This window comes from Rousettus aegyptiacus, unplaced genomic scaffold, assembly GCF_014176215.1.
Source record: "Rousettus aegyptiacus isolate mRouAeg1 unplaced genomic scaffold, mRouAeg1.p scaffold_m13_p_4, whole genome shotgun sequence".
Lineage (NCBI taxonomy): Eukaryota > Metazoa > Chordata > Mammalia > Chiroptera > Pteropodidae > Rousettus > Rousettus aegyptiacus.
Genome location: NW_023416307.1, coordinates 79,793,926 through 79,801,633, shown reverse-complemented (window position 1 = coordinate 79,801,633; position 7,708 = coordinate 79,793,926). Strand labels below are relative to the sequence as shown.

General features: G+C 32.5%; 1 pseudogene; it reads right to left on the bottom strand.

Annotated features, from left to right (window-relative positions):
* Positions 1-3,866: 3,866 nt before the first annotated feature.
* Positions 3,867-3,985, bottom strand: LOC118602661 (annotated as a pseudogene).
* Between the last annotated feature and the right edge of the window lie 3,723 nt (positions 3,986-7,708).

Sequence of the window (7,708 nt, the reverse complement as noted above, 5' to 3'; positions counted from 1 at the left end):
GTTTAAATTATAAGAATAATCACTAGCAAAATTGATTGTTAATTTTGATACATATATTCTATACATTTTAATAATTTTTATAAATGTTTTAGTATGTTTTTAGTATTGACCCAAGTCAAAAGAAATTATGAGTTATTAGAATCCTTTCCATCAGTAATGCTATGAATTAGCATTCTTTTTAGAACCTGTAATAAAATAAGCAAAAGATTAGCAGCAAAACCCAGCATAAGTAGATTAACCGTTTGTGCAATCTTGAAGGTAATTCTTTTTATTTTGGAGAAAAACATATTTAATGAAGAATTTATACATTTGTTGTATTAAGCTTTATTAACAAAATAAAATCAAGTGACAATGAGTCTCAATGTTTTTTCTGAAATATTAACTTTATTTTAGCATATAGGCTTAAGTATTATATATGAGTTAGAAAAAGTAATTCTGTGACTATGTGTAAAGTATCAAAATTAATTGTATTATAACTCATACATTAGAGAAACTACTGATCTTTTATCTTGACCATGTTAACCAGAAGTTCAAGAGCCTCATGCTTAGGTTCAGGGTAAAATTTAGTCCTGACAATTATACAATCTTGTTAGCTCTAGTACTTTGAATTGTTGCTTTGTATAACCTTTAGTTTTTAGATAATATTTATTTCTGTTCTTCTCCAAATTGGCATCAGGGAACGTAAAAAATAACTTTTATAATCTTTTGATGTTATAAAAAGGGAAAACTAAGTTCTCATTCTGGTGTTTCGATGTAGGTGGTTTGATTGTATTTGAAAGGTAAGTAATATTCTCAGGATGTTCTGAAAGTTAAGGTTGATTTCTGGGAGTGCTGTTAATTGACCTCCTTGAGCTTGATAGATCTTTTGGCAGTTCCTTGGAAAGCAAGGCCTTTCTTTATTTCTAATAAGAATGTTAATTTTTTTTTAAATCCATTTTCTTGGTTCAGAATATCCACTCCTAGAAATTTAAATAGTAGGCTTTCTGGACCTAAACTCAGCTTCTGAGCTACCTAGAATACATAGGATTTAAGAATTATGTAATTCCATCCTTACCTTCTTATATAAACGTCATCACTTTTTTCTCTCTGCTGTTATCTACATTCTCTCTAATTCACTCCATGTTGTATACAATCACTAAGAACATAGATCTCTCTGAGAACCAAGACACCTAGGGGAGGAATTTGTACTTCTTTCTCCTATTCCAAATCACAGGAATAGCAAAATGAGGCATTGTCTTTTAACGTCATCCTTACCACTCAAGGTTGTCCACTCATTCATGGTTAATCTTGATCTTAAACATGTTATCTTCTTTATATGAAAAAGTTTATGACTTATTTCCCCAAGTTTATTTCCAGATGTACTAAAGAAGCAAGTAAGTAAATTAAAAAGGCATGGTCTTTGTTTAAAGAGATTTTTTAAGTCTATTATCTTGTTAAAGACATCACAATTCCATGTTCATTAGCTTGGGGTTATAAAACTTATGATTTAGCCTTAGTAGTGGAAGTGTCCAAAGGAACATTAAGTAAGAGAAAATTCAAAAAGTGCTAGGTTTTAATCTCAAGCCCTTTTCCTTAAATACTCCATGTTGTCCTTAATTTACCTGATTATTGGGTAAAAATTGTTAATTTATACCTAATCAGTTTTCCATGTTTTTATGACATGAGGTTCATGATCCATGTTTATTTGTCATGAAATTAATTTAGTTAGTTCCATTAAAAGAAAGAAAAAAAATGGGGGAAATGTAAAAAGAAAAAGATAGAGGAAGGAAGAGAAAGAAGAAATAGGAGAAAGAAATAAAGAATAAAAAGGAAAGAGGGAAGAAAAGGCTGGAGGAAGAAATAATGAAAAAAATAATAAAAGGAAGGGAAAAATAAAGTAGAAATAGGATGTCATAAAACTTTTTTTTTGTTTCAGTCATATATTTTTTGCATTTGAGTGTCTACACACTCATATTTCATAATAATATAAAATATTTACTGATGTAAGTTATATGCAAAATTAGTAAGAGAAAAACATTTAAAGCTTTGGAAACCACTGCCTTAGCACTAGCCCCCTCTTTCTTAAGGAAATAAATCACATGGTAAATTTTAATTAATGTAGATAGATTTCCCTTTCTAGTAGTGTGTGTGTGTGTGTGTGTGTGTGCGCGCGCGCGCGCGCGCACGCACACATAGAGGATGGGCATGGCTTTGTAAGAATCTTTACTTTAAAGCAGAAGGATGAATTTATAAGTGAACATCTTAATCCCACACTTTTTTTCTTGTAGTCTCAGTCTCTGTCCTTTACTATTTGTCGTGAAAGGAAAATGTATGCCACCTGGTCTGGATTATGAAAAACAGCATGGTGTCATATTCCAGTTCTCTGGGACCTCTCCAGTTAGTTGTGACTACTGTGTAAATTATTTTTTTGGCTCTTATGTTTGATATCTTTCTTCATTTCACTGTCTCTATATATTCCAGGAACCATTTGGTCTCTAATGTCACTATTGGAATTAGGTCTTCCTGTATGAAAAGTTGTGGCCAAGATACATTTATGTAAGATAAAAACAACCAAAAAATAAAAAATAAAGGCTACTGCAACCCAAATGTATTGATAATAACCATAACCTACCTTTATTTTCCACTTGAATATTGTGTTCACTTTTTAAAAAAAATAAATTTATTGAGGTGACATTGGTTAATAAAATTATATAGGTTTTAAGTATATGATTTGATAATATATCATCTGTATATTGCATTATGTGTTCACCATCCAAATCACTCTCCATCACCATATATTTGACTCTCTTTATCCTTTTCTACCTCTCCCCCACTTCCCTTTTCCTCTGGTAACCATTAAACTGTTGCCTGTATCTATGAGTTTGTGTCACTTTTCATTTTTTTTTTTTTTTGTATACTAATTACTCATCAGGGACCCAGTTTCATCTTTATATTGACTTAAAACAATCTTAAATATCTATTATAGTTTGCCTAACCAGCAAATTAACCAAAAGTGACTGGGTTGTAAAATTCCAGTGATTTAGAACTAAGGAATTACATAAAGAATGCCAGACTTCTCTCCCACCCCACATTCATCTACACAAAGAATTTAGGTATATAAGCTTAACATAGAATTCATTGATTAATGAAGTGATTAGATTTAGTAGTTAACTAAAATAACTTTTTGGTGAATGATAGGATACAAAGAAAACCTTTAGTGAATTGCCTAAAGTGATCAGGTAATAGCAAAGCAAAGGGCCTGAGGACAATAGAGTCCTTAGTTTAGAAGTGGATCAGATGAAAAGAAAAGTTGAGCAATACCAGATAGCAAGTGTAGGAACACTAATATTAGAGAATAAGGCAAATTATGCAAACGGATAGCAGAATTTTCAACTTGTTGACATACAATCAGATATAATCATAGGGTCAAGAGTGTAGGTATGAAAAGGGAAAATTGTAGTTTGTAGAGTATATGTATTAGGAACAGGGCTTGATATTTTTGCAAATAGTGTTGAATAATTTCTCACCATGTGTTTTAGGTATTTTCTCATTGCCAACGAATATAACGAAGTCAAAATTTTTCTTGTGTCCAGAATTTTCAACTTCTACTAGACACATCCAAAGCTTAATCAATAACTACTTCCTCCATCAGATTTACTCCGCTTACTTTATTCCCTTTTCTTATATTGTTTTCCTACTTAACCGTATAAAAAGGGAAAGCCGAGTTAATCACATGCTTCAAGTCATAGTCCATTGTCATTATTTATTAATACAGGAACGACTTTTTAGATTTTATATTTTTTTCTTTCATTCTTGATCTTATTTCTTGTTCCCAATTCAGACACCTCTTCGATGATTTTAGATGTTTATGTTTATTTTTATTTTTACACCTACGGCACCTGGTCTTCTTAGATAGTCTCCCATCCAAGTATTAACCAGGCCTGACCCAGCCTAGCTTCTGAGATCAGACGAGATCAGATATGTTCAGGATAGTATGGCCATAGACTCTTTTAGATGTTTTTAAAAGTGAATTTATATTTTTATTTTTTTAAATTTTCTATGTGTTTGAATGTTTACATAAATCGTTAAATACCTTATTTTTTTCAGTAAATGTTAATGCCACTAACTAGTGCCTGATGTCATCTTTGATGCTACCTTCTCTTTTATCACATGCATCTTAGTCCTGTCAATTTGGCCTTCCATATTTCTGGCAATTATGCTATCTTCACTAGTCTAAGTACTATACTTTACTTCTGATCCTCATTATTTCTTCTTACTTTAGTTTTAGTAAGAACTCTGTAATTATTCTGATTTTGAAATTAACTCTTCTCCTCAATCTTCTGTCTCTGCTGAGGCCTATTCTTTACATAAATGACTCACTTAGGTTGGATTTTCTAAAAGCAAATTCTTACTTGGAAATTGTTATGTAAACAATTCACCGAGGAAATGCTCTCCAGAGGAGGGAAATAATGGATGCAGGATAGAGCAGGAGAAAAAAAGCTAAGCCAGGATGTAGTCTTTGCTCATGTCTACCTTCGACCTGATCTCCCAGGGTGTTTTGGAGCATGAATTACTTGACCAGGTTAGAGATCCCTTGAGGCAGCCTTGTAAACCTCTTTATCAGTCAGTTGTTTTGTCCACGGAACCCTCTACATAGGAAGGAACATAACACACTTAGTACGCAGGTTACTGTGGCTGAGGGAAGTTCTTTAAAGGGAAGCAACTGTGAGCCATGAGTAATACTCATAGCAGCAACAGTTCTAGGAAGAAATCGGTTCAACTGCTCAGAGTATCAACTACAACTATGGCACCATCCAAGTGGTTGTCTAAAACCCTTTCATTCTCCTATTTACATTTATCAGTGGCTTCCTACAGACTTCAACATTAATTCCAAATTACATATAATTACACCCCTTTTTCCCTTTCAATTTATCAATACTTAAATGCTATCCATATGAATCTATTTGTAATATTTAATTGTCATCTTCTACTTGCATTTGTATACTTTTGGGGCAGTTGGCTTCATCTTCAAAATACAGTCTTCTACCATCCATTCACCTAGTTAATTTCAATTTCCTTCGTCTAGCTAAAATTTCACTCTCTCCAAAATACCTTATCACATCCTTAATCCATTAACCCCCTGTCTTGACTTGATCATAGCCCTATCTATGCATCCCCTGTAGCATTTATAATACTCTAGTATAAGTCTCTACTGACTGTTCTCTTACCTCACTAAACAGATTTCTCTAAGAACAGGAACTATAGTTTTTATGTCTTTATTATATATCTTGACATAATAATCATTGAATATATTTTTCTTAAATTAATTAATGAGGCTTTGCAGTGTTAAAATGATTAAGGTAAAAATTTAGAATGTATTATTATGTTTTAAACGTTTCAGTTCCATCAGATTATAACCAACACACTCAAGCTTTTTTTTTTCCCTAAATTAAGGTTTTTGGATTATATATAGACACGTACATCTTATATTTGAAGTTGAAGATCAGTATATGTGTTTACATCTTTAAGGACTACTCTGGATCAGATGGAGTTCTCTGTGCCTGATCTACTAATGACAAGATAGATTTTTCTCCAATATCAAATTGTGTTTCTAAGTAGAACTTCTTCAGGATTAGGCTATCATGTTATGGTTGCTATTATAGTTGTTCCTAGATCTATGGTCTCGCTCATTTCTAAACTTCTATTCTCCAGTCCACTGAAGGGACAACAGGAAAATTAATGAACTTTCCTATAGTCATTGCCATACTTTCTTCAATTTGTGCTTTTCCCATAATGTCCTTAGAACAATCCCTTCAATTTAATTATTTTCTTTTACTAATTAGCCCTTCAAAAATATTTGTATTTATGTATTACTTGATTGACTCTATATTAGTATTCTGTAATTCAGTGCACATAATACAAATGTACACAGCATAAATATTCTCATTCAACCAATATCACAGAATATTTCACATGACCATCATGTTAGCATACAACTCTTTACATTAAGAAATGGATGTCCTTCAGTTAGATGTTAGGATTGATGTTTTTACCTACTCCTTTATGGAATATATTGTTTTTCATCTATGTTCTCTGTCATCAATTGATCTTTTTTCATTGCAAATTAACCTGAGTCAAAATGGTAATTTTCATATGGTGGTTCTTGAATACTAACTTTATTCTCTGTTTATAATTGCTCACTCTTTAAACTCAAATATAGAGACTTCATTAACTGCATCTCTGTGCTGTATAGAACTGAATCTTATTCAATCTATCAATCTTCTTCAGCTACTACTTCTGGTAGAAAAATAATAACTTCTAAGTTAAATTTAACTAGAGCAAGTCTTTTACATTTCAAAAATCATTGATTCCAAGTAATTTTCTAGGTTATACTTTAAGACATGCCTCTGGTTATAGCACCCTGAGGTTTTCCTTTTTAACAGTATCATTTCCACCAAGCCTGCACTACATAAACACTGCCTCAAAAGGCTTTTGCTATTAAAGTGTTGATAGAAGCTTGAAACGGGTTCACCACAGGCCACAAGGATGACAAGTGTAAAGTAACCCAAAGATGAGCCCAGCGCTAATTAGTCACAAGTGAAACTTAGTGATATTATCTGTTCCATACTGAACATCTATTTTGTTCAATCTGCTGTGTTACAGGCACTTGCTCCTTTAATTCTTAGAATTATCACTATGAAACAAGTGGTATTTCCATCTCATAGATGAGGTTTAACAAGGTTAAGCAATTTGTCCAAAAATGTTGATCTCGTAAATGGCAGGGCTGGGATCAGCTTCTTGCCATCTCCTTAGGTAAACAGTCATTTTCTGTGAATTTTCTGTGATTGATTTTCTCAATTCTCTACTTAGTTTATTTACTATGCACTCATATCATGCCCACTATATGCCAAGCACTGTTTGAAGGCCTTTAAAAGTACAAAAAATATTTACTAATAATGATCCTACAAGTTTTACATTATCATCTTCGTTTGAGAAAAAAAGGAAACTGGGCCCAAGTTTATACAGCATATAAATAACTTTCTTTTCAACAGACACGTATAACTAGATAGTGCAATGTAATAAAGTCATTGAAATTTTTTAAAATTAATTTTGTTTTTAAATAGATTTGTAGTTAGAAGTACTTTTTATTTCAGCTCTAGTTATCAATCGTCCATGCCTAGAAGACATTTACCTTTTAAGCTTTGGTTGTTCTGCCACTACCACTATTTTCTTTTGGCAGCTACTAGACTTTCAGACTGAGAAACTTGGGAATAATAATGGTTTCTAGGAGATGTACATTAGAGAGCCAATATATTTCATTGATAACACATGCCCTACTTCTTCAATATCCTTCACTCTAGTCAAGGCTTTCTGTGACTGGAAAAAAATAACTGCTTTGCAGCATCCCTAGAACTGCAGGCTGCTGACAAGGACCATTAAGTAATTTAGATCTAAGTGTCTGTGGAATTGCTGGCTAGAACTACTATAGCGGTGCCATGGGTTAATAAAGGTTTGCTTCTATCAGGGAGTCTTCCATTCAGCCAGGGGCTCATACATCTTCTCACTGAAACTTAATGCACTGGAAACTTTCTGTGTCTATGTGAATGTGTGTGTGTGTGTGTGTGTGTGTGTGTGTGTGTGTGTGTGTTTATTGTTTATAGCAATTCACAATATAATTTGAATAAAATGTTGATTTTATAATATATAATCAAGGAAATGATTTATTACA